The 27,857-nt window shown below is 43.5% G+C and overlaps 1 protein-coding gene and 1 pseudogene across 1 annotated transcript in view; both read right to left on the minus strand.

Annotated features, from left to right (window-relative positions):
* Positions 1 to 14,611, minus strand: part of WNK3 (WNK lysine deficient protein kinase 3) — a 176,801-nt gene extending 162,190 nt beyond the window's left edge. Inside the window, exon 1 of the mRNA XM_066249044.1 lies at positions 14,306 to 14,611. The gene's annotated coding sequence lies outside the window, so the exon portion shown is untranslated. The remainder of the gene's footprint in view (positions 1 to 14,305) is intronic.
* A 7,998-nt stretch (positions 14,612 to 22,609) lies between these two features.
* On the minus strand, positions 22,610 to 23,636 carry LOC136317761 (ADP/ATP translocase 3-like; annotated as a pseudogene).
* Between the last annotated feature and the right edge of the window lie 4,221 nt (positions 23,637 to 27,857).

Consider the following 27,857-nt stretch of genomic DNA (forward strand, 5'->3'; position numbering starts at 1 on the left):
GTAAGGGGATGTAGTCCATGGTAAAGACAGCATTTCAAATTTGTAAGGAACAGGCCCTGGCTGGTTGGCTCAGTGGTAGAGCGTCAGCCTGGCGTGCAGGAGTCCTGGGTTCGATTCCCGGCCAGGGCACACAGGAGAAGCGCCATCTGCTTCTCCACCCATCCCCCTCTCCTTCCTCTCTGTCTCTCTCTTCCCCTCCCACAGCCAAGGCTCCATTTGAGCAAAGTTGGCCCGGGAGCTGAGGATGGCTCTGTGGCCTCTGCCTCAGGATCTAGAATGGCTCTGGTTGCAACAGAGCAACACCCCAGAGGGGCAGAGCATCGCCCCCTGGTGGGCGTGCCAGGTGGATCCCGGTCAGGTGCATGTGGGAGTCTGTCTGACTGCCTCCCCATTTCCAACTTCAGAAAAATACAACAAAAAAAATTGAAAACGACATTGTAAATAAAAGAAACATTTTAAAATTTGTGAGGGACAGATAGCAATAATAAATGGTGTCAGAAAAACTGGCTACCTGTTTGAGGGAGAAAACTTAAAGCCCTACTTAAAACCAGTCACAAAAAAATAAATTCCAGGTAGATATTAAAGAGCTCAACACATTAAAAACAAAACAAAACCGCAACTATGTAACTAGTTAAAAGCAACTATGACAACATATTTTTTTTTACTTTTTTTTTAGGGTTTTTTTTTTTTTTATCATTTTAGAAAGAAGAGAGAGTGAGTGAGAGAGAGAGCGAGAAGGGGAAGGAGCAGGAAGCATCAACTCCCATATGTGCCTTGACCAGGCAAGCCCAGGGTTTTGAACTGGCAACCTCAGGGTTCCAGGTCGACACTTTATCCACTGGGCCACCACAGGTCAGGTGACAATATATTTCTAACCTAAAGAAAGATATTAAAAAAGATAAAATGCAAACACCATCAACAAAAAAGCTAATACATTTGGCCATTTGATCATGAACAAAATTAAAAGAAAAACACAATAGACTCAGAGCCAGCATTTGCCAACATGTACAGTAAAGTATTAATTTCCAGAATACATAAAGAATTAAAAAAATCAATAAGAAGAAAGACAAACAACCAATATATGCATGGTAGATGGATGGCTCAAACTCTTTAGTAAGCAGGGAGACACAAATTCAAATAATTCTCTAGCATTTTTTTGTCCATCAGATGAGCACCAAAAAAAATAAATAAATCTGTTAGTATTAATATCATGTTTAGAAGAGTGTATGAGTAAGTCTGCACTGTTGGCAGATAAATTGGAATAGCCTTTTCATATGGTAACTCTGAGTAGCTAGCACATAATTGTCACCCAGAAATTCTACCTTTTTTTTTTTTTTTTTTTTGTGACAGAGAGAGGGGCAGATAGGGATAGACAGACAGAAAGGGAGAGAGATGAGAAGCATCAATTCTTCATTGCAGCACCGTAGTTGTTCATTAACTGCTTTCTCATATGCGCCTTGACAGGGGACTGGGGGGGGGGGCTACAGCTGAGCTAGTGACCTTTGGGCTCAAGTCAGTGAGCCTGCACTCAAGCTTGGTGACCTCAGATTTCAAACCTGGGTCCTTTGTATCCCAGGCTGATGCTCTATCCACTGCACCACCACCTGGTCAGGAGAAATTCTACTTCTTAGTATTTACCTGAAAAATATTCCTGTATTTGTATATATATGTAGGGATTTTTAAATGAAGCATTGCTTGAAATAGAAAAAAACTGAGTAAAACTTAAATATTATTTGAAATAGCAAAAAAAAAAACAAAACCTGAAAAAACAAAAATATTAAATATCCATTTTTGAGAGAATGATGAAATAGCCTTGGAAGGTGGTGCAGTGGATAGAGTATCATTCCAGAGCACTGAGGTCATTGGCTCGATGTAGGGTCGCTAGTTCAAGCCTTGGTCAGGGCATGTATGAAAAGCAATCAATGGGTACACAATTAAGTGGAATAAGTTGATGTTTTTCTTTCTCTCCCTTACCATGTATCAAGTGCTTTGTGCCAAGTACTACAAGCCCTTTATGTCAAGCACTGTAAATATTGTCTTATGTAATCGTCATAAGAATCTCAAGGTAACTAATACTTTTATTATCATTTTACAAATGAAGAAACTAGGCTCAAAAAAATTAAGTTAGGCCTGACCTGTGGTGGCGCAGTGGGATAAAGCGTCGACTTGGAAGTACTGAGGTCGCCGGTTCGAAACCCTGGGCTTGCCTGGTCAAGGCACATATGGGAGTTGATGCTTCCAGCTCCTCCCCCCCTTCTCTCTCTCTGTCTCTCCCTCTCCACTCTAAAATGAATAAATAAAAAATAAGTTAATTTACCTAAGAGCACACAGCTAGTAAAAACCAGGGCCAGAATTCAACTCCCAAGTCCACTCTTAACTAGTCATACGAGGGGGCCGTGTATGACTTGAAGCCAGATGCACCCATTATACACAATCCTGAACTGCACAACCACATCACAGTCTTGGTAGTTTATAACACTGAAACTACCTTCTTCCTCACTGTCATCCTCCAGTTTTGCTTTGGCAAGGTAATATCCTCAATTTAAAATGACCATTTGACGTGAAAAAATGCCTGGGTACAAATTAGAAAGGGCATTGAAATCATCTCTATCTTCACTCATCATCAAAATTAAACAATTTCTATTTATCAATCGCCTACCTTCAAATCCCTAATTATCATAGCCTGACCTGTGGTGGCACAGTGGATAAATTGTTGACTGGAACATTGAGGTCACAGGTTCAGAACTTTGGGCTTGCCTGCTCAAGGAACATATGACAAGCAAGCAATGAACAACTGAAGTGAAGCAACTATGAGTTGGTAATTCTCACTCTCCCCTTGCCCCCTGTAAAATCAATAAATAAAATCTTTTTAAAAAGTACTTACCTGACCTGTGGTGGCGCAGTGGATAAAGCATCGACCTGGAAATGCTGAGGTCGCTGGTTCAAAACCCTGGGCTTGCCTAGTCAAGGCACATATGGGAGTTGATGCTTCCAGCTCCTCCCCCCTTCTCTCTCTCTGTGTGTCTCTCTCTTCTCTCTCTCTCTCTGTCTCTCTCTCTCCTCTCTAAAAATAAATAAATAAAAAAAGTACTTACATTATCACCTTACTCTGCCTAACCCTTCATAGCAGTGGTGGCCAAACTACATACAGCACCTAGGCCAAACCCACCTCACCTTACTGCCTGTTTTTGTATAGCAGGTGAGCCGAGAAAGTTTTTTATACTTTTAAATGGTTGAAAAAAATAACAAAAAAATACCTATGACACATGAAAAATATTCAAAATTAATTATTTCAGTATTCATAAATAGTTTTATTGTAATATAGCCACTCATTCATTTACATATATTGCCTACGGCTGCTACAACAGCTGCTGAATTATTGCAACAGAGACTCCATGGACCACAAAGCCTAAAATATTTACTATCTAGTCCTTAACAGAATAAAAGTTTAACAAACCTTGCTTTATAGTTTCAAGGCCCTGGCCGGTTGCCTCAGCGGTAGAGCGTCGGCCTGGCGTGCGGGGGATCTGGGTTCGATTCCCGGCCAGGGCACATAGGAGAAGCGCCCATTTGCTTCTCCACCCCCCCCACCCCCTCCTTCCTCTCTGTCTCTCTCTTCCCCTCCCGCAGCCAAGGCTCCATTGGAGCAAAGATGGCCCGGGCGCTGGGGATGGCTCCTTGGCCTCTGCCCCAGGCGCTAGAGTGGCTCTGGTCGCGGCAGAGCAACGCCCCAAAGGGGCAGAGCATCCCCCCTGGTGGGCAGAGCCTCGCCCCTGGTGGGCGTGCCGGGTGGATCCCGGTTGGGCGCATGCGGGAGTCTGTCTGACTGTCTCTCCCCGTTTCCAGCTTCAGAAAAATACAAAAAAAAAAAAAATTCATCTATTTAACTCCGTTACTCCTCACAAAAGCCCTGAGAGTTACTTGGTATTATTAGCCTGATTTCTAAAAATTAGGAAGGCTCAGAGAAGTTGAGTGTGTTGGCCAAGTCACAGAGCTAGTGAATGAAGGGAACAATTCTACAGCCTGGATTTTTTCAGTTCCAAATCCAACATACTCTCTATCCCACTACCACTTTCTAAAAACTCAACTCCTCCTAATTAATCAATGATTTTAGACATTTAGTGCTACAATTTACCAGCTGGGTAGAGACAAAACAAAACAAAACAAACTTAAAATTGGTGGGAAAACATTTATCAATTAAGAAACTTTGACTCCAAAAACATATTCATAGACTACAATGCATTTCACACATAGCTGTGTGATCTGCAAAGTACATTTCTTATTTAATTAGCAAAGGTTTTGTTTTGTCTAGTAATAAATACAGAAATAGATGCTTATGGGCTGTGCAAGACAATGCTGAGGCAAGACCAGAACCCAAACTAACTCCTACTCAGTGACATTTCCACTCAGGAACATGGTCTTCTCATAAGCAATGTACTTGCTTTTTTCCATTAGAAACAAAAAGCAGGAATTCACACATTTTAAGTGGTAAGAAATGATAAGTTGCTTTAGAAGGGATAAATTAGCAATTTAACAAAATAATTATCAGAAGGGATACCGCCTGACCTGTGGTGGCACAGTGGGTGAAGCGTGGACCTGGAATGCTGAGGTCGCCGGTTCAAAACCCTGGGCTTACCTGGTCAAGGCACATATGGGAGTTGATGCTTCCTGCTCCTTCCCCGCCCTTCTCCTTCTCTCTCTTTCTCTCTCTCTCTCTTTCTCTCTCTCTCATCTCTAAAATGAATAAATAAATTAAAAAAATTTTTTTTAAAGAAGGGATACCAAAAATTGCCGGTCTCTTAATATTTGGATCTCTGTTCAAAGTCAACTCCTTAAACTGAACACCTGAGTTAAAGAGGACCATCCCCAACATCCCAGCAGTCTGTTACAATTTTCTTCTTAGCCTTTATTTTCTGAACTTAATTTGTTGGCCATCTATCAGCCTTCACTGTAATGTAAGCTCAAAGAGGGCAGGGTTATCTATCACCTGCTTTGCTTCCTTTGTAATCCATTCCCAACACATCAACCCTGGCACCCTGGAGGAATGCAATAAATATTGTTGAAAGAATGGTAGAAACTACAAATACTTTGGGTAAGTCATACTTTACAATTCACTTGGCTAACAGCTTCAGAGTAAGTAAGTTATCAGAGTGTTTGAAAGGTTCCTTAGCAAATGAACCATATATCTCAAGGGTTATTTTCTCTTGCCAGAAACATTCAAAGCCTAACTCTGAATGGAAATGCCACAGAAGCCCAGCAGCACAAAAATTATTCTCTTGGCAGCAGTGAATATAATCAGAGCTGACCTCATATGTCTTGGAGCTCATCAAGCAGATTTCCCATTCATGTATTCAAACACATCGCCTAGTTTTAAAAAAATTTCAAACTGCTGCTTTTATTTTAATTATGTTTAACTACAAGCTGAGATTTACCAACCACTTGTGCTGCACTAAATTTTAATTCTCGTTTTTACAAGTAACCAAATTAAAATAATTTTAAATAAATGGAATAACACAGGGTTAATTATAGCCTAAGCTACAAATAAAAAGTCTCCACAGAGTACTGACTGATAAGTATTTTGGTTAAGAAGTTGACTCCTGCCTGACCAGGCAGTGGCGCAGTGGATAGAACGTCGAACTGGGCTGCGAAGGACCCAGGTTTAAAACCCTGAGGTTGCGAGCTTGAGCGCGGGCTCATATAGTATGAGCAAGGGGTAACTCCGTCTGCGGTAGCCCTCCAGTCAAGGCACATATGAGAAAGCAATCAATGAACAACTAAGGTGCTGCAACGAAGAATTGATGCTTCTCATCTCTCTTTTCCTGTCTGTCTGTCCCTCTCTGTCTCTGTCACACACACACACACACACACACACACACACAAAGAAGTTGACTCATGAATACTACGCAGCTGTGAAAAAGAAGGAAATCTTACCTTTTGCAACGGCATGGATGGACCTGGAGATTATTATGCTAAGTGAAATAAGCCAGGCAGAGAAAGACAAATATCATATGATCTCACTTCTATGTGGAATCTAATGAACAAAGTGAACTGAGGAATGGAATAGAGGGTCAAGGGGAGCAGAGGGACAGCTGTCAGAGGGAAGGGGGATGAGAGGATGAGATCAGAGAAGGTGAAGGGATTAGTGAAATTATGTATACATAACACAGAGATACAGATAATAAGACAGCGAATCCCAGAGGGAAGGGGGGGGAGATAGGAGGAAGAAGCAAAGGGGGTGTAATAGGGGATGTGGAGGTGGGGTGAGGGTTTTATATTGAGTGGGACACTTGAATCCATGTTAACACAACAAATTAAAATTAATAAAAAAATAAAAAAAAGAAGTTGACTCACAATTACCAACTATAGTATATAACATAGAGATATAATTACTTTTAGGATAAATCTGAAACCACCTTCTGATTAATTATAGTTTAAATCTGATTTTGCCCTAGTTTTAAGCAAGGATTTCACCTTTCACAAATATTTGAAGAGAAAAATAATATTCTTTAAAAATCACTTATGTAACTTTAGCTTTAAGGATTGTCTAGCTTGCCATATTGAAGTTTCCTGATCATAAAAGTCTCAGTGACTCATAAAGAGCTTTAGAATATTCCACACTTCCAATATAAGGCATGACCTTCAAAAATGCATTTCTCCCCCACAACTGCCCAAATTATGACTAGATATAGCCACAAAATAGCTTCATTTAACTAATATACATATAGAGTATTGTGTAACATGTATTTTATAGTTTAAAAACTTTAAGTGAATCCAACTGCAAAAAAATGAAGCTGGAGCTTTACCTCGTACCATATACAAAAATTACTCAAAAATGGATCAAAGACCTAAACATTAAAGCTAAACTATAAAGCTCTTCAAAGAAAACATAGGAGTAAGGCTTCAGGATCTTGGATTTGGCAACAATTTCTTAAATAGCAATACAAAGATAAACAACCAGATTTTAAAATGAGAAAATGACTTAAGTAGACATTCCTCCAAAGGAGAAATTCAAACAGTCAATGAGCACATGAAAAGATGTTCAACATCATTAGTCATTAGGGAAATGCAGATCAAAACCACAGCGAGATACTGCTTCATATTTACTAGCATGGCTATATAAAAGACACACAAACACACCCACACCCACACAGAAAATAACAAATGTCGGTACAGATGCAGAAAAATTGAAACCCTTATACATTGCTGGTAGCAATGTAAAGTGGTCCAGCCACTGTGGAAAACAGCTTGGTGGTTCCTCAATAAGTTAAACATAGAACTATCATATGAACCAGAAATTCCACTCCTAAGTACATACCCAAAAAAGTTAAAAACAGGTGTTCAAACAAAATATTGTACACAAATTTTCATACCAGCATTATTCACAAAAGCCAAAAGAGAGGGCTTCCGGTAAGATAGTTGTGCTCACCTCCTCCCACAACATCAAAATAACAACTACAGAGCAACCATCATTAATAACCACCTGAAGTCTAACTGAACAGAAGTCCTATAACTAAGGATATACAAAAGAAGTCACACTGAGACTGGTAATGCAGGCGAGATGTAGAAGAGGATTCTCCTACAACTACGTGTGGCCTTTAAAAATTGGGAGGGATATCTTGGCTATTGAGTTCTCCTTTGAAAAATAAGGGGTACCAACCCCACATCGGCCCCCCCAAGCCAGGGTTCCAGTGCCAGGGAGAAAAATCCCTTTAACTTCTTGCTACAAAACCCAGCGGGGATTGTGGCTGAGTGAGACAGGGCTTCTGGAGTCCAGACATTCCTCTTAAAGGGCCCGCACACAGACCACAGACGTACTTGGACTCAGAGCAGATCAAAAGGTACCAGGAACAGATGGGAAGGAACTGAAATTGTCCAGCAAGAACTGCAAGGGCAGCTTTCTCTAAGACAAAAGTGTTGGCAGAAGCCATTGTCCCTTTGCTGAGCCCTCTTCCCACAAGGCTGGCAGGCGGGCACTGAATCTGAGTCTCCATCAACCTGGATAACTGTTAACTCCACCCTGGTGATTCCCTGAGACCCCCCCCTCCTAACTTGCAGGCCCACCCAAGCCATTTCCAGTGGCTTTTCTACCCCAATGACCTGTCATGGCTCATGCTGGGGATTTTCCTAAAATTTCTCAAACAAGCAGCACCTGGACTCTGCATGCCCCGTTCCTCTTACAAAGTGGCTCCAGGCTTCACACTGGCAGTCAGCCTTGATTAGCAGCTTGGCCTCTCCTGGGCACCTCCAAGCCCAGCACAAGTAGCAGCCACCTGCAGGTCACTTTGTAGCTCATGCCCAATGGCCCTGTGCAGGGCACAGGTGGCAGGTGGCTTTAGCTTTCACCTCCCAGGAGGCCCAGAGCCAGCACACACAGTGGACAGCTTCAGATCATGCCAAAGCACCACCCAACCACTTCCACAAGTAACACACTCAAGGGGCTGACTCAGCAGGCACCAGTCTCACTGAAGCCAGTCCTGCTTTGTGGGGTCAGCCCCTACACAGTAGATGCTCCACAAGGTTGGTCAGGACAAGTTCTTGTAGCCAATCGGTCTGGGGGTAAATCCCTCCCACTGGCATACCAACATCAATCAAGGTTCAACTACAACAGGAGGGTAAACACAGCCCACATGGGAAGGGGCACCTGGAGCACCCAGCTCAGGTGACAAGGAAGGCTTTGCCTCTGGGCCCTACAGGACACCTACTAAATAGGGCCACTCCACCGAGACCATGAGATACAGCAGCTCTACAGGGAGGCAGCCAAAATGAGGAGACAAAGAAACATGTCCCAGATGAAAGAAGAGAACTCCAGAAATAGAACTAAACAAAATAGAGACAAGCAATCTACCAAATTCAGAGTTCAAAACACTGGTTATAGGGATGCTCAATGATCAGTGCGAACTTCAGCAAAGAGATAGAGAACATAAAAATGGGCCAGTCAGAAATGCAGAATACCATAACTGAAATGAAGATTACATTACAGGGAATCCACAGTAGAGCAGATGAAGGACAGAATCAAATTAGTGATTTGGAAGATAAGGAAACAGAAAACACCCAATCAGAACAGCAAAAAGAAAAAAAAATCCAAAAAGTGAGAGCAAGAAAGAGAGAGAGAGAGAATAGTATAAATAGAAATCTCTGGGACAACCTCAAGCTTACCAACATTCCCATCATGGGGAGTGCCAGAAGGAGAAGACAGAGAGCAGGGAATTGAAAACCTATTTGAAAATGATGGAAAACCTCCCAAATCTGGTTAGTACAAGTCATAAAATATGGTAGTTTTTAATCAAATACATAAAGTCCAACAAAAATTACATATTTTTATGTATTTTAATGATTTTTTTTGTAAAGAACTTAAAACTTTAAAAATTAAAATGATAGTTGGAAACAAAAAATAAAGTCAAAGATGGAAAGATCCCAAATGTCTATGAACTGATGAATAAATAAAATGTAGTCTATGCATAGATGTGATATTATTCAACAGCCAAAAAGGAGTGCAGTACTGATATGACCACAACGCTGAATGATCCTCAAAATCATGCAAAGACAAAGAAGCCAGACAGAAAAGGTCATGTATTGTATGATTTCATTTATATGAAATATCCAGAATAGGCAAATTCATAGAGATAGCGTATTAGTGGTTGCCAGGGACTGGGAGAAAAGGGCAACCAGGAGTCACTGCTTAATGGGTACAGGGTTTGCTTTTAGGTTGATAAAAATGTTTGGGAACTAAATGTGCAACATCATGAAGATACTTAATGCCACTGAAGTGTAAGCTCTGAATGGTAAATTTTATAGTACATGAATTTTATCACAATTAAAAAGATACCAGGCAAAAACACAAAAATCAATGATACTGATGTTTCCAAACCAGATATCTCATGACAAGCTCTATCAAAACAATTAAAAATGGCATCAGGCTCTACTTTTGAAGTTTTTGGAATTTCTGAGTGAATGCATTATAGATGTCCTTTACAGTCATCAAATGTCTCTTAACAATGCCATAAATTTTATGATTTCAAACCAAAATGGAAAAGACCCACCCTTCTGAAAGTATTAAGGCTTTTGGCCAAGAGACATAATCAAGTATATCTGTTAATAAAGCTGGTCTACTTATAGTAAGATGGAAGACTGAGAAAGGAAGGGTTTTTTCTCTCTATTTTTTTTATTTTTATTTATTGATTCTAGTGAGAGAGGAAGGGAGAGAGAGAGAAAGACAGGAACATCAAGCTCTTCCTGTATGTGCCCTCAGAGGGGTGGAACCAGCAACCTCTGTGCTTCAGGATAATACTCTATAACCAACCAAGCTATCCAGCTAGGGTCTTTCTTTCTTCCTTTTTTTTAACTTTATTTTTTTATTGTGAGAGGTAGGGAGACAGGGAGGCAGGGAGGCATAGAGACAGACTCCCACATGTGCCCTGACTGGGATCTACAGGACAGGCCCCCTACAGGGCAATGCTCTGCCCATCTGGGGTTGCTGCTCCATTTTTCCGCAACTGAGTTACACTGCTTGTAAAAATTAGAGGATCAGGGAATGTGCAGATACTCCGGTATTTTCAGCCTTTTGTATAATGCATTTTCACCAATGAAATAAAAGTTGGTTTTGCATCTATCTCATTTACATAATCAAACAACTTTCTTTCACTTGTCATTTGCTTTTCTGATATTCTTGTTTAATAAAAAAAAAATCAAATGCTTCTTTTTTTTATCGCTTCATATTCATTTTGAAATATCCCCTAATTTTTGTGAGCAGTATATTTCAGTGCTTGGGTCGAGGCCATGGATCCATCCTCAGCACCTGGGGCCAACCTGCACTAATGCAGCCATGGCTGTGGGAGGGGAAGAGAGAGGGGGTGGGGAGAGAAGCAGATGGGTGCTTCTCCTGTGTGCCCTGACTAGAATTCAAACCCAGGACTTCCAACACTGGCCCGATGCTCTACTGCTGAGCCAACCAGCCAGGATCTTTCTATTTCTTTCTTTTTTTTTTTTCTTTCTCTCTTTCTTTCTTTCTTTCTTTCTTTCTTTCTTTCTTTCTTTCTTTCTTTCTTTCTTTTTATTGAAATGATTGGGGTGACACTGGTTAACAAAATTATACAGGTTTCAGGTGCACAATTCTACAACACAGCAGCTATACACTATATTGTGTGTTCCCCACCCCAAGTCAAGTCTCCATCTAAGGTTCTTTTCCATACACAATGCCCCCCCACCCAAAATATACAAAAAAAATTTTGGTCCTCTGTTAATTATTTTTTAAGTAAATTATATGATTAGAAATCTGATAGTGGCCCTGGCCAGTTGGCTCAGTAGATAGAATGTTGGCCTGATGTATGAATGTCCTAAGTTCAATTCCTGATCAGGGCACACAAGAGAAGAGCAACCATTTGCTTCTCTCCCTCTTCCTCTCCCTCATCCCCTCCAGCAGTCAGTGGTTTGATTGGTTCAAGTGTGGGCCTGGGGGCTGAGGATAGCTTCCTTGGAGTGCAGCAGCCTCAGGCACTAAAAATAGCTCAGTATTCAAGCATTGGCCCCAGACATGGTTGCCGGGTGGACCCCAGTTGGAGCACACGTGGGAGTCGGCCTCACTATCTCCCTTCCTCACATCAAAAATTAAAATTAAAGTTAATAAAGAAGAAAGCTAATAGTAATATTACAGTTCTCCTTTTCTTCACTTCTGACTCTGGTTCATTGCAACCACTGGCTTTACTGTTTACTGCCTAAATAATGGGACACCTTAAGGAAAAGAAATCCCTCTACTTTACAGAAGAAAGTTAAAGTCCACATTACAGAAATTTAACTCCTAAAACACTACAGAATAATAACATCAACAAATGCAGACTTGGCCTGACCTGTGGTGGCGCAGTGGATAAAGCGTCAACCTGGAAATGCTGAGGTTGCTGGTTCGAAACCCTGGGCTTGCCTGGTCAAGGCACATATGGGAGTTGATGCTTCCAGCTCCTCCTCCCTTTCTCTCTCTCTATGTCTCCTCTCTCTCTCTCTCTCCCTCTCCTCTCTAAAATGAATAAAAAAAAAAACCCAAATGTAGACTTGTGATATGAGGATCAACATTGGTCTAGAAGTCAGAACTCCAGGGTCTACCATACTTTACTATAGCAAGTTTTATTTTTCTGAGCTTTATTTTCTCTCTGAGATATAAAAGGAAAATAACCTTCCTGCTTGTCTCCCAATATAAGTAGTAATAAATATAGATATGTATAAGATGTGTTGGGACCACAAAAGAAAGGCGCCTAACCTAGCCTGGTGTAGGATTCTGAGAAAAAGAAGAAAGGGGGAGGAGAGGCTTTCAGGAATAGCTAATGAGTTCAAATTCAAAGGGAGGAGGAGAGAGAGCATTCCTGGTTGGGATGGGAGAGGGGCCATCAGAAGCAAAGGCAGTGAGATGAATACCATAAATCTGCTATGTTATTCCCCTTCTTAAACCATCAAGGGCTCCTAACTGTTCAGAGTAGTCCTTCACCACAGCCTCAACCTAAGATTCCAGCCTTATCTCATTCCACTCCCCAAATAACAATGCTTACTCTTTCCAGCCTCAATATTTGAATGTTCCTCCATTCCAGGAACATCTAGTTCAAAACTAGGAGACTACCTTGCCCGCCAGAGTGAATACAACATTTCCAGGCTGCCATGGTGCTTTATACTTCTACTCCACCACTTAGTAACTAAGTATTCATCTTAATGAGAGAATGTGAATATTGTATTTAAACCATGGGTAGCCAAAAGCAAGGATTACTGTTTCCAACATCTAAGCAAAAGGAAAGAAAAAGGGCTATATGTTTTTATATTTGCAATATTTCCAAGGTAAATGAATATATGTCAGTAAAGTTTGTAAAAAGTAATCATGAAAAGTTATAAATCCATGAACTATTAATCTTGATCCAGAACAGAATGAGACCATCACAAAATAACCTTACAAGAGAAGTAATGTATTCCGAGAACAAAACGTTCAAGTAATCTGCTGTAATTTAAAATCACATAAAAGAAAATTGAGTACCAATTTTCCAAACAAGGTAAATTCAAAATGACCAAAAAAACCCAAAAAAAACAAACCAAACCAACAAACAAAAAAAACCAAACATGTACTGCATAGTTATTTTACCACCTATAATCAGTGTTAGTGCATTTTAGCCCTTCTTTAATGCAAGGTAACTTTCCTTTGGATTGTTGAGTTTAAACAATTTTTAAACTCATCAATCCAGAGTATAGAGACTAGCAGACACCTGCTGCTCTGTTTCATATACTGAAACCTCTTCAAAGCTCTCTTGGTGTTACAACTTACTATAGATGAAAAACATGTAACAATGCCTCCCAAAATTGGATGCAATCACTATTGTATGGACGATTTTCACAACTTTAAAAGCTATTATTCATATAATTGCTTCAGTCAATAGTAACTCTTAAGAAGGTCTAACCCATAGCATTTGCATCTGTTTTGAGGGTTCAATTTCATTTTAAAAAGGTCTATCAACCCCCAAAATACAGAGACACATACATGCAGGATTACCACCTACACCCCACTACATAAATGTTTCACCACCCTTAACTAGTCAAACAAAACTTCTTTTAGTACAATGAAGCCAGCTCACTGATTTTATCCTAACCCCGTCATACCATTTACTTCTCATGCCCAACCTGTCACAGAACACACCACCCGGTCCCAAGTAACAGTTCTCAATCTCCTTGAACCTAACCCACTTACACAACAAGCCAACAAGTACCCCTCACCCCTGTGTAGTCCGATCGACCTTCACACATCAGCTGAATCTCTAAATTAAATCCACTTTCCCCCACTACACTACCCACTGAAACCCAACTTCCCATACCCAAAGCGATCTTCCCTTTCAGTAGCCTCAATCTCACTGAAATGATCACTCAGTCCTTTGTCAATCGTCTCCCGCTCCCTCTACGTATCCTCCTTACCTTCCCCGTCCCCTAGTCTCCCATCAACTCCCAAAGTTGCCACCCCCCAACAAAAAGACAAAAACCGCACCTCAACCTCAAACCTGCCCTTTCGCACTTTTCCCCTCTTAATTTTCTTCTCCTCCGCTCACACCAACAGCAGCTCCGACAACCCCGAAGACGGGAGCCTGGCCCCGTCCCATACCTCTTGGGATGGCAATCACCTCGCTTGGGTCAAACCGCCCCTCACTAGGGTACTTACTCCTAACAGACTCTTGGCCGCCGCTGCCTCTCTCCATTCATCCCTGGCCCATTCATCTCTCAGCCCGATCCCAGACACGCCCCCCGGCCTCCTCCCTCTCTTCCAGCGCTCTGCCCGGCCCGGGACCCTCACCAGATTAGAGGCTCTTGCAGAGGAAGACTGACTCTTTTCGCTTCTCCTTCGTCCTTTTTCAAGCCTCCGCTCGCCCCTCGACGAACCACACCGTAGAAGACACACACATACGCATACACCGTCTCCTCCTCTATCGCCTCCTCCGAGGCTCCTTACTCCCCTCCTCGATGTCTCGAGCTCCGCTCCGCGTCGTGTGCGCGTGCGCGCGCGAGCTTCGCCCCGCGAGCCCACCGGGCCAGCTACCGCCGGTAGGTAAAGAGCGGGCGGGGTTCAGGAGAGCGGGGTACGAGCCCAAGCTCGCGCTCGTCCGGGAGCTGAGCAAGCGCACGCGTACTCCGGGCAGGGAATTCAGATGGAGAGGAGAGGGGGGCGGGGAAAGGAGGAGAGGAAAGTAGAGGGGGAGGGGCTGGAGAAAGCCGACGGACCAGCCCCAACTCTGAACCGCCCTGAGCGCTGCGAGGTGCCGAGGGGCTAGCCAACTGGAGCTTGCGCGCTCCTCCCCCGCCCTTTCGGCACAGTGGGAGAGATGCGCGTCGAGGAGAAAGGCTCCTCTCCAAGAAGAAAAATCTCAGTGCGGAGCCACGCATGACACCTTCTGTGTGTTCAAAAGCTCTGTCCCCATGGCAGCTTTATCCTCTTCCTTTCAAGAAAATAAAAAAAGTTCAAACACACACAACTTCCTAGCCACACACCAACCCTCTCAGTTTTTCACATGCCTCTAAACGCAGTAGCTCTGCTGAGATCTGGTACCCCGCCTACCCCCACCCCGCACCTTTCCAACCTCCACCCCTAACTCCCTTTTTCCAACTCCCGGCTTTTCTCGCGAGACCCATACCTGCCGGCTTCGGAATTAGAAGTCGAAGCACAGATTTATAAATACTGGTCTCCGAGTTATACTGCGAGGGCAACAGCCACGGCATGTTCCCTCCACCCCCCCCGGACTGCAGTGCGCGCGCGCGGGGGCTGGGCAACAGCGAAAGCCGGGATGGGAAAGGGAAGCTATGAAAGGGATTTTTGACGGCATGTAACCGCTAGGCCTGGGCACGTGCCCTGCGCCTCGCGGGCAGGTGCAGTGTATACTGGGAATTGTAGTTTTTGTTCCTAATTCCCGATCCACTCCACCCTCAGTTTTACTTAGGCCTCTGGCGGGGAGGGGGATTACCGACGCCATTTTGCCAAGAACAATGGCCCTAGACCCAGGCTGTGTCGGGTGGGGGAGGGAGTAAGGTTTTAAGCCTTCAGTTAACCTCCCCTGGCCCCTCGATGCCATAGCAACCTCTTCAGAAGCCTGGCCCCGCCCCCACGCTGATCTGCTGGGCTCTTAAACTGCGCGCATGCGGAAAGGACACCTCCCCTTGAGGCTGGCCCTCACCATAGCTCACCTTTCACCTCCCAGATCTAGTTGGGGTGAACGGTACCTCCTAGGAGAAGTCACTACTAGTTAACCTCAGGGCAGCAGATTTAAGAACTGCTTCCTGCATTGTATCGGGCGCAATACAGAATTGTTTTGATCATTCATACATGAAGAAGAAGAAGAAACTGAGGCTCAGGAGGGGAAAATGGCCATAACTTGCTGAAGTTCATACGAACTTGAACCCAAGTGTACTCTCTTCAGAACTCAGACATTCTTCATCCTCCAGGGTACATCTGGCATAACAGACCCCAAATGAAAGCTCCTTAAGGGCAGAATTCCTTTCTTCATGCCCTTCAAGCCTTAGTAGGATGCCTTGAGGGTAGGAGACTAGAAAATGCCAGGCTAATATTTTCAACTACACAGCCTAAGAGCCCCATCACTGAGTTATACCCATCTCTTACCTTCAACACTATTTTCTTTTCCTACTGTAGGACTCAGAACCTCAGCTTTTTACAGCTCTTTTAAAAACTATCAATAATTTTAACTGTTCAGAGTCCAAATGGAGTAGAATAGTGACCATGCATCTTATCTCTACACCTTTCCTCTTGTAGGTCACTTTTTTAATCCCAGTATTGCCAGAACATGCGAAGAAACCAAACCTTGCCCTTAATACGTTCAAACCACGTTTCCCAATTTTGACAACGGAGAGACAAAATTCAGGGTTATGAGGTCCAATTACTCGACCTGAGGAGATCTTCCTACCTAGCTAAATTTGTTTATTGCTTTTAGAGAGAGGAAGACAGAGAGAAAGAAACATTGATTCATTGTTTTACTTATTTATGCATTCATTGGTTGATTCTTGTATGTGTCCCGACCAGGGATTGAACCCACAACCTTGGCATATTGAGATGATGTAACCAGCTAAGCTACCCAGCCAGGGACCTCCTGGCTAAATTTGAAAAAAGTTTTCCAAATAGTGCCACAACCCTACCTTAGAGATCTCTGCATTCCAAATTAGCTGTAGAATGGATGAGGTCTCCCCAAATCCTTCTTTCCTCACTACCCCTGAAGACAGTCCCTTTTTCCTGTTGAATTCTTGACTACTGTGGGGAAGACAGGAAGTATAACCAAATAACCACTTAAGGACAATATCAAAGGTTACCAAGTTATTCTAAGTCTTTGTAGGTCCTGACTCCCACTGATACGGTAACTAGAAACTTGTGTCCAACATTTTTCTTTTTCTTTTTTTAAGTTGATTTGAGAGAGAGAGAAAGACAGGAAGGGAGAGAGAGATGAAAAGCATCAACTCGTGGTTGCTTCACTTTACTTGTTCATTGGTTGCTTCTTGTATGTGAGTTGACAGTAGGGGGATGGGCTCAAGCCAAACCAGTGACCCTTTGCTCAAGCCAGCAACCTTGGGATCATGTCAGTGATTTCATGCTCCAGCTGGCGACCCTGTGCTCAAGCTAGTGACATCAGGTTTTTGAACCGGGCACCTCAACATTCCAGGTCAACACTCCATTCACTGTGCCACCACCAGTCAGGTCACCATTTTTATTTTTCAGTGTCACTCTAATCCCACCACCACCATGTACAATATACCTTTAGGAAAAGCAACAGGTGCCTCCCTCGCTTGTGACCTGATCCTCTTTCTTTGCTTCTGAGCCCGATGATGTAATCAACACAGAACAATATTTGGAAGCATTAGCTCCCACAACCTGCTCAGATGTGATGAACCCTTCTGAGAAGTCTTTCTTTGACAGTCAAACATTTGCTAAATAAATCTAAAGTAGTGTGATTTCTATAAATTTCAGAAATTAGAGAATTAAACAAGTCTGCTCCCCATCTAAGTACAAGCACTTCTCAATCTAGGCCTTTTATTGATATATGTGCGCTTCTGTTTGAAACAAACTGTTGCCCTGGCTGGATAGCTCAGTTGGTTGGATCATCGTCTTGGAATGCAGAGGTTGCAAGTTCAATTCCCCAGTCAGGGCACATACAGGAGCAGCTCAATGTTCCTGTCTCCCTCTCTCTCTGTCTCTCTTTCTCTCCCTGCCTCTAAATTAATTAATTAAATTTAATAGAAACAAACTGTCCATAACTCAGCATAAATGCCACTATCAGCAGAAAGGGGAGTGGGCAATTATAGCTAGTCAATAACAAACGTACAGCAGAGAATATCCCCTTTTTATTGACTGGTTTCCATTGACTCTCAAATGGCATTTGTATGCTGTGTCTGTTCATAAAACAGAAAAATTTGACTTGTATTAACCACTTGTATTTGGTTTTACATTATTCCAGAAAAAGATCCTTCCATAATCTACTTCATCTTACCTAAAGGCTCTGATTCCAAGAAATTACAAAAGCCTTCACTGGATCCATTTTTAAATATTTTTATTTATTGATTTTTAGAGAGAGAGGAAGAGAGAAAGAGAAAGAGAGAAACATTGGCTTGTTGCTCCACTTATCCATACTGTCATTGGTTGATTCTTGTCTGTGCCCTGACCAGAGATCGAACCCACAACTTAGCACGTCAAGACAATGTTCTAACCAACTGAGCTTCCCGGCCAGAATCCACTGAATGTATTTATTTATTTATTTATTTATTTATTTATTTATTTTTACAGGGACAGAGAGAGTCAGAGAGAGGGATAGAGAGGACAGACAGACAGGAATGGAGAGAGATGAGAAGCATCAATCATCAGTTTTTCGTTGCGACACCTTAGTTGTTCATTGATTGCTCTCTCATATGTGCCTTGACTGCTGGCCTTCAGCAGAATGAGTAACCCCTTGCTCGAGCCAGCGACCTTGGGTCCAAGCTGGTGAGCTTTTGCTCAAACCAGATGAGTCCGCTCTCAAGCTGGCGACCTCGGGGTCTCGAACCTGGGTCCTCGGCATCCCGGTCCGACGCTCTATCCACTGCGCCACCGCCTGGTCAGGCTCCACTGAATTTATTATTGGCCCCAATATTCTGCAGGAATGGAGATTGGGGGTTACTATTATGGTCCTGCTAGCTGTTGACTTTTCCCTGCCACACAGAGTGGTAACTCTTTCAATCAAGATGAAACCGAGGTGAACCTCAAAGTTTATAATTAGCTGACTACTGCAGGCATGGGTAGAGTTGTGACAGTTTCTAGAACTTAGTTTCTGACAGTAATCCCTCCTTTTAGTTCTTGAGAAAACAATACAAGTCATTACTGATGTTCATTTCCCTTATCCCAGGTGACACCATGTTTTGGGGATTTTATGTAGTGCTCAGGCATGTGGGTAGTCTCCCAGTCTTGTTAGAGTGGCCTCATGTAGTAGGTGTCCTGTTGGGTCTGGGTGCACAGCCTCCTTACTCACTCAAGCTGGGCACTCCACGTGTGACCGCCATGTGGGCTGTGTACACTCTCCTGTTGTAGTTAAGCCTTGATTGCTGTTGGTATATCGATGGGAGGGATTTACCCTGGTCCAATTGGCTGCAAGGACTGGCTTTGACTGCCATAGAGGATCAGCAGCACAGGGGCCAACCCAGGGGCAGGGCTTACTTCAGCAGGTCTCTGATACTTGCTGAGTTCCCCCTTGAGTGTGTCGCTTGTGGAGGTGACTGGGTGGTGCTTCAATGTGGTCTGAAGCTGTCCACTGGGTGTGCTGGCTCTGGGGCCTCCCGAGAGATGCAGGCCAAGGTCAGCCATCACCGGTGTTCTGCCTGGGGCCTCCCAGCCTGAACTACAAAATGATCTGCAGATGGCTGCTACTTTTGCTGGGCTTAGAGATGCTCAGGAGAGGCCAAGACTGCTTGTCCCTAGTGCTGGGCCTGGGGTCAGTAAGCAAGAGGTACAGTGCATGCTGAAGCCAGATGCTGCTTGTTTGCAGTTAGTGAACCTTTGAGAGACTTTAGAAAAGTCCCCAACATGAGCCAAGCTAAGCCTTTGGTATGGGAAAGCCCTGCAAGCTGGGTGTGGTGGGGTCTCAAGGAATCATCAGGACAGAGGCAATCACTGTTAGCCAGGTTGACGGAGACTCGGTTATGGCACCTGCTTGCCAACCATGTGGGGAGATGGCTCAGCAAAGGGACAACAGCTTCTGCCAGCACTTCTGTTTGAGAGAAAGTTGCCCTTCCAATCCTCCTCCAAAACTAGACAATGTCCGTGGAACTTTTGGGGCTATTATCCCAGCACTGGAGTTCTGAGTGAGTCAGTTCAACTAAGTCTCTGTGGGTCCCTTTAACAAGAATGCCTGGACTCCAGCAGCCCTTGGTCTCACTCAGCCACAATCTCCACTGGTTTTCACAGCCAGAAGTTGTAGGCATTGGTGGTTCAGTGGTAGAATTCACAGCCAGAAGTTATGGGGACTTCTCTTCCCATCTCTGGAACCCTGGGATGGGAGGCCTGGTGTGGGGCTGGGACCCCTGGATCCTCAGGGAAACCTCCGCAGCTGATATATTTCTCCCAGTTTTTAAGCACCACATGTGAGTGTAAGCCTATTCCACATCTCTACTTCCCTACCAGTCTCAATGTGGCTTCTTCTTTGTATTCTTAGTCATAGGACTTCTGTTCAGCTATATTGCAGATGGTTCTGAATGATGGTTTTTCTGTAGTTTAGTTGTCATATTGATGTGGTCATGTGAGGAGGCAACAACTACACTTCCCTATTCACCACCTCGACCTGAAGCCTCAGTCAAAAAGATTGGCAAGTGAACTCTGCTTTTAGTCTTACAGCAACTATTCCCCTGAGGCAATAAAACCTGGGGGTGGGGAGCAGAGAGGGAGAGAGTAGGATATGGAAATTAAAAGCAATAACTACAGAAAATATAAAAATATCTCATTCAATTCTGTGCAAGAAAAGATAATTTGTTTACCAAACAATGCTTTCAAAATCAATCATCCAACTAAAATAGAGCAGATTCCTACCTTATGCCATATACTAAAAATAAATTCCAGGTGAATGTCTGATGGAAGTATGACTCATTACTTCCTTTTTTCACAGTAATCTGGGAAAACCTAACAAAAAATTTAAAATCTGCATTATCAGTTCAGAATGGTTTGAGCGGCAAATGACAAAAAATCTGACTAATAGTGGCTCAAACAAGCCTGGCCTGTGGTGGCACAGTGGATAAAGTATCAACCTAGAAAGCTGAGGTAACCAGTTCAAAACCCTGGCTTGCCCAATCAAGGCACATAAGAGAAAGCAATCAATAAACAACTAAAGTGAAGCAACTATGAGTTGATATTTCTTGCTTCCTGCACCTCTCTCTGTAAAATTAATCAATAAAACTTTTAAAAAGATAGTGGCTTAGCCTGACTAGGAGGTGGTACAGTGGATAGATAGAGTGTCAGACTGGGATGCGGAGAACCCAGGTTTGAAATTCCGAGGTCTCCAGCTTGAACACAGGCTCACCAACTTGAGCATGGGGTTGCTGGTTTGAGCGTGGGATCATAGACATGATCCCATGGTTCCTGGTTTGTGCCCAAAGGTCTCTTGCTTGATCCTAAAAGTTGCTGATTTGAAGCCCAAGGTCACTGGCTTGAGCCCAGAGTCCTGGCTTGAGCAAAGGGTCACTGGGTCTACTGGAGCCCTCCGGTCAAGGCACATATGAGAAAGCAATCAATGAACAGCTTAAGTGCTGCAACAAAGAATTGATGCTTTTCATCTCTCCCTTTCTGTCTGTCTGTTCCTATCTGTCCCTCTCTCTGTCTCTCCCTCTGTCTCTGTCACACACAAGAAATAGTGGCTGAAACAAGTAGAGGTTTATTTTTCTTTCTCACTTAATAAGAATCTGGAAGGACACAGAAGCTAGCATTGGATCAGCTGTTCAACAAGTTCTCAAGAATCTAGGCTTTTTTGCCTGACCAGTGGTGGCACAGTAGGTAAAGTTTTGACCCAGAATGCTAAGGTCACTGATTTGAAACCCTCAGGTCACTGGCTCTGGGTGGGGCTCTGAGCAAGGGTGCATCAGCATGGGGTCATTGGCTTAAGTGGGGGAATTGTCCACATGATCCCAAAACTTGTCAGCTTGAGCCCAAAGTTGCTGGCATGAAAAGCTCAAGGTCTCTGGCTTGAGCAAGGGGACACTGGCTTGGCCCCGGTCAAGGTACCTACAAGAAGCAGTCAGTGCACAACTAAAGTGATGCAGCTACAAGTTGGTGCTTCTTGCTCTCTCTCTCTCTCTCCTCCCTCTCTCAGAAGCAATCAATGCACAACTAAAGTTTGAAAGGAACTACAGGTTGATGCTTCCCACCCTTTCTCACTCTTTCTCGTCTGTCTGTCTCTCTCTCTCTCTAAAAAAAAAAATCTATTCCCTATTCCACCATTCTTTTTTTTAAAGTTTTTTTTTTATTTTTATTTATTCATTTTAGAGAGGAGAGGGAGAGAGAGAGAGGAGAGACAGAGAGAGAGAGAAGGGAGGAGCTGGAAGCATCAACTCCCATATGTGCCTTGACCAGGCAAGCTCAGGGTTTCGAACCGGCGACCTCAGCATTTCCAGGTCCATGCTTTATCCACTGCGCCACCACAGGTCAGGCCACCATTCTTTTTTAGGGGGGTGAGGAGAGTCTCTGTGTCTGGTTTTGTTTGCAGCAGAACACCCAATATAGAACATAATCACAAACATTTGGCTGTGCAGAGAGGATAGTGCTTAAGTATTGATACAAATGGTGACATGATTTCCTTTAAATAAACAATAAACACAGCCCAGTCCTGTGAGCACCTGGGCTCTAGGCCTGCATGGTGGAGCGGCCCTGCCTGTGGACCCAAGAGGATATCAGAGTTCCCCTCCCCACAATCAGTGCAGAAAATCAGAGTGCCAGTGGTTGTGATCACAGTGAGCTAGTTCTAGAGACTTCCCCAGCACTCGACACATGAACTGTTTGGGCAAGAAAACTGAACTTTCTGGAAGATCAATGGTCCATAACAATGAAGTAATCTATGTGGCTATCTCAGACCCCATGTCTAGGCAAGGGACAAACCTAGATGACTTCCTTCAGCTCGTGGTACAGGAGTAGCACAAGGGCGCGGCCCAAGTGCCTAAGGACATTGGACCAGGCACCTTTGAAGAAGACCTTGCCCCCCTCATCCTTGAAGATTTTCCGCCAGCAGTCCATGGTCACCCTGTACAGGATGTTAACTACTTTGCACCCTGACTTTCTCCGCTCGGTGTTGAAGGGGTAGATCACGCCCATCATGGTTGTGTCCATCTGGGCAATCATTCAGCTCACCATGATGTGAGTGTTCTTGGGGTCAGGGAGCATGCCTTTGGCCATGTCCTACATGCTGTAGTAGGCGGCCTGGTAGATGATAAATGCACTGCATGGAGACGTTGAAGCCCTGGTACAGGCCCCGGATGCTGTCAGACTTGTCATCTTCACCAAACAGTCTCCCACGCCCTTGAATTCCTCATGGTGCCTGATTTCCTCATATCAGCTGCCAGACAGGTACTGGCAAAATCCAAGGGGAGAACAGAACAGAGAGAGGTAGCTCCAGTGGCATTGCCCAAGGCCAGGTTGCCAGCGGTATATCTTCAGAATGGCTGTGCTTGTCCATTCCCCCCAGGAAGAATGGCTTGTACTTATCCTTGAAGGCAAATTAGAAAAACTTTCATGGAGAAGCAGCAGATGACATTGGCCAGGGTGCGCCTCCAGAAGGACAGCACGCCCTGCTCTTTGGGGATGCACACGATGCAGTCCACCATGTCCTTGGACTGCTGGTCAGCTATGATCTACTTACTAGTGTGTTGCCCTCTTGCAGATGGCTTTTGAGCTGTCTTAACAGTTCATAACTTGACTGTTGTGACAACAACGATGCAAGTGATCACCTGGTAAAACTTTGCAAGTGACCTCCTGGCAACAGTGTTGCAACTAGCTCATTACATTTGCAACTATTTCACAACAGGTGGCAGTTTATTCTTGTTTAAAATGCACAGAGAACTATAAAAGGGTGGAAAGAATCAAAGTCCTACAAAAGGAATCAGCAGGATTCCACTACCCACCCACCCATGAGGTCTAATTTTTTTTTATCGATTGATTAACTTGTAGAGAGAGTGGAAGGGGGAGAGAGAAAGAGCAATCCACCGTTCCACCCATCCCTGCATTCTTTGGTTGACTCTTGTATGTGCCCTGACCAGCGATGGAAGGTGTAAACTTGACATATGGTGATTATGCTCCCACCAATTGAGCTACCTGGCCAGGACTATTCCATCAGTCTTGACATGTTGGCATTTTGACTCTAGGCATTTTACTTCCCTAGGCTTACAAGATGGATTGTTGAATCCAGATATCACAGCTGCATTCAAGAGCAGAAAAAGGGAATGGCAGTGGCCAAGGAAGCAAGAGAGGTGCCACTCTCCTTTTTTCAGGGAAAGCAATTTTTTCCAGACACCCACTAGCAAACTTACCAATGCCTTTATTTTACCATAACTAGATCACATGTTCTGTATAGTCCCGGAAGTGTGACCACCTTTCTTGAGATCAGGGTTCTGCAAAGAAGCTTCTTTGCCTAGTACCTACACAAAATTAGCATTCTCTTAGCAGGAAAAACGAAGGAGAATGCCAGCTGATTAGACAACCAGTGTCTGCTACATATATTTACTCTGACCAAGCTGTTCACAGTCTACCCTACAGAAAGAAAAGTACCAAGCAACCTGCATGACTATCAATACAGTCATGATTAAATCAATTGCAGTATATTCACCCTAAACGTATTATGCAGTTATTAAAAATCATGAGTTACCCTGAACAGGTGGTGGCGCATTGGATAGAGTGTTGGACTGGGATGCAGAAGACCCAGATTCAAAGCCCTTAGGTTGCCGGTTTAAGTGCAGGCTCACCAGCTTGAGCACAGGTCACCGGCTTGAGTGTGAGATCATAGACATGACCCCATGGTTGCTGGCTTGAGCCCAGAGGTCGCTGGCTTGAAGCACAAGGTCACTAGCTTGAGCTCAAGGTTGCTGGCTAGAGCAAAGAGTCACTTGGTCTGCTGTAGCCCCCCTGGTCAAGGCACAAATGAGAAAGCAATTAATGAACAACTAACGTGCCACAATGAAGAATTGATGCCTCTCATCTCTCTCCCTTCCTGTCTGTCTGTCCCTGTCTGTCTCTTTCTCTGTCTCTCTTTATGTCACAAAAAAGAAATCATGAGTTTTATTTATTCCTGTTGGCCTGGAGAAAATAATGAAAGAGTCTACATCATAATGTTAATAATGGTCACCTCATTTGGAATGTGTACATTGCAGGGTAGTTAGCACATGTTACTTCTATAGCAAAAAAAGTTACCTAGCTGAAGTGGAAATGACATAGTAAAGTCTTTTACTATAACTTTTTGGAAAAAAAATTATTTTGATTTACATAGTTTTTTAAATTTTTATTTATTTATTTAGTGAGAGAGGAAGAGAGAGACAGACAGGAACATCGGTCTGTTCCTGTACATGCCCTGACTGGGACTAAACCAGTAACCTCTGTGCTTCCAGACCATGCTCTAACCAACCAAGCTATCCCAGGGCCAATTTGCACAGTTAAAAAAATAAGTATTGATTTCAGCAAAAGAAGAAGAAGAAGAGAGAGAAAAGAGACAGGAACATCAAGCTGCTCCTATGTGTGCCCTGATTGGGGATGAAACCTGTGCACTTCAGGATGATGCTCTGACCAACTAAGCTATCTGGCCAGGACAATTTGCACAGTTTTAAACCATGCATTCTTTTTTCAAGAATACATCCTTTAGCCCGACGAGGCGGTAGCGCAGTAGATAGAGCGTCGGACTGGAATGCGGAAGGTCCCAGATTCGAGACCTCGAGGTTGCCAGCTTGAGCACGGGCTCATCTGGCTTGAGCAAGGCTCACCAGCTTGGACCCAAGGTCGCTGGCTTGAGCAAGAGGTTACTCGGTCTGCTGAAGGCCCGCGGTCAAGGCACATAAGAGAAAGCAATCAATGAACAACTAAGGAGTCCCAACGAAAAACTGATGATTGATGCTTCTCATCTCTCTCCGTTCCTGTCTGTCTGTCCCTGTCTGTCCCTCTCTCTGACTCTCTCTCTGTCTCTATATATATATAAAAAAGAATACATCCTTTATTTATTTATGAAGAAGTACTTATAATTACCTTAGTAAACTTTTTCTATGAATGCTGGTTAATGCTATAGTTAAAAAAGAAAGAGTATTGGACTGAAAGTCAGGATACCTGGGCAAATTAACTATGCTAATACTGCTACTTAAGAAAAAGAGAAGCAAAATGTTCATTTCAAGAGTATGTGTCTGAGAGAAGAGACATAGAACATGTTTTATGAGAAGTTTCACTTTGGGGCAGAGGTCCACGCTGGCTTTTGGGGGTGGTTTTATGGCCACCTGGACAAGTCAGGTTTCTTGCCAGTTTTGGATCTGGCTCATTGCCAAGCCTCATTAGACAAGGTTAAATTGGAGCCAGTGGGAGGGAGAACAGGTCAAGCTGTTGAGACTCTGGGCCGAGTGGACCCCAGTGCACTGCAGGGCCCTCCAGATCCAAAGTGGTATCAGAGCTACAAAAAAAAAAAAAAAAAAAAAAAAGCAAAAATTATAGCCCCAGCCTGTCGTAGACTTAGAATGCAAATGAAGAAATAAGGCATAAACACGTGCACATTGTAAGTGCTACAGGCATTCATTCATTCATTCCTTCATTCATTTCATTTATAGGGTTTTAGTGCATGAGCCAAAATGTCAGATTTTGCCTGCGTAGCTGTCTCTGCATTACTCCCTTTCTCAAAATTGGTGTCAGAAACTTAATTCGCATCTGGTTTCCTGGTTTTGGTGACTTAACTCCTGGCTTGGGCCCAGGACCTAGCCTTGTTCTACCCCCATTCCCCTCCCAATCAGAAACTAGTCTTGAAATCTGTCTTGGCAAAAGCCGAGTTTGTGCTTTTTCCAGGTTTCCATGGTGCTGCTTACATTTGTCTAAATTGCAGCATCCTCCTTGCCAATATCTTTGTCTGTAGTCAAGTACCACCAGTCCACCTCTCATATCAGCCACCAATGATCTTGCTAACCCACAGATCCATCTATGTCATTTAATCTGCATAAAGCCCTTCAATTGGATTCTAGCCACAATTGAATGATGGACCAGATTTAATACAACTAAAAACCACAAAGATCTATGAAAAAACGTTTTCAGATATTGGACATTAAGCGGTACAGAGAAGTAAGCTCTGAGAGATAGGAAACTTATGAGGTGAGTACTGCAATTGCCCTAGCTGACCACTGAAGAGAGCTTCCAGTTTACAGTGCAGGGAGAGGGGATGCAAATGAAGCTTGATGTTCTTCTCCCTCAGTTGAAGAGGTGGAACTGAGGATTCAGGGAGCAGGATGGCTAGAATTCATAGAGCAAAATACTACATAAGGAAGAGCTACACAGAGGAGAGAGCTGCACAGAGGAAGAACTCCAGGGATCTGCATGGGGTTTCTCTCCAATCTTTAGCTGAGTAGTGGTCAGCACCTGCACGTAAAGAAGTTTTCCAAGGCTAAGGAAATAATCATCTTAAATGAGCACGGGGAAAATTTTTTTGTGCTCATGTAGGGCTGGAATCATTCACATTTCCAATATTCAGAGCAGAAAAATCTTTAAATACATGGGACATCAGGAAAAGTACAGTACTAAGAAGTAGGTTGCCTCAACAATGATAAGGAATATAGCAGACTTCTTGCTGGAAACAATATAACCTATTGGAAACGGAAGCTTCCTTCAAAATTAAACTTTACGCTTGAAAACATTCTATTTTCAAGAACTGTGTTAGCTCTACTGTGGGCCGCAGCAAATATTTGTTGGAAAATAATGAAGCTCATTTATTTATTTTTTAACACTTTTTAAGACTTTATTCATTTTAGAGAGAAGAGAGAGACAGAGAGAGAAAAGGAGGGAGGAGCAGGAAGCATCAACTACCATATGTACTTTGACCAGGCAAGCCCCGAGTTTCTTAACAGCAGCCTCAGCATTCCAGGTTGATGCTTTATCTACTGCACCACCACAGGTCAGGCACATTTATTTATTCCATTCATTAATTTAACACATTCTGTGCTCCAAGGTGAGAAGCCAAGATGGAAGGCTAAGTTAAGCCAAGTCCCAATACTTGAGCTTACAGTTTAGTCAGGGCCCCCCAAAAAGGATCTGTACTTTTATATTTTTCTTTTTTTGTGACAGAGAGACAGAGAGAGACATATATAGGGACAGACAGACAGGAACGAAGAGAGATGAGAAGCAT

The sequence above is a fragment of the Saccopteryx bilineata genome, chromosome X, assembly GCF_036850765.1.
Source record: "Saccopteryx bilineata isolate mSacBil1 chromosome X, mSacBil1_pri_phased_curated, whole genome shotgun sequence".
Lineage (NCBI taxonomy): Eukaryota > Metazoa > Chordata > Mammalia > Chiroptera > Emballonuridae > Saccopteryx > Saccopteryx bilineata.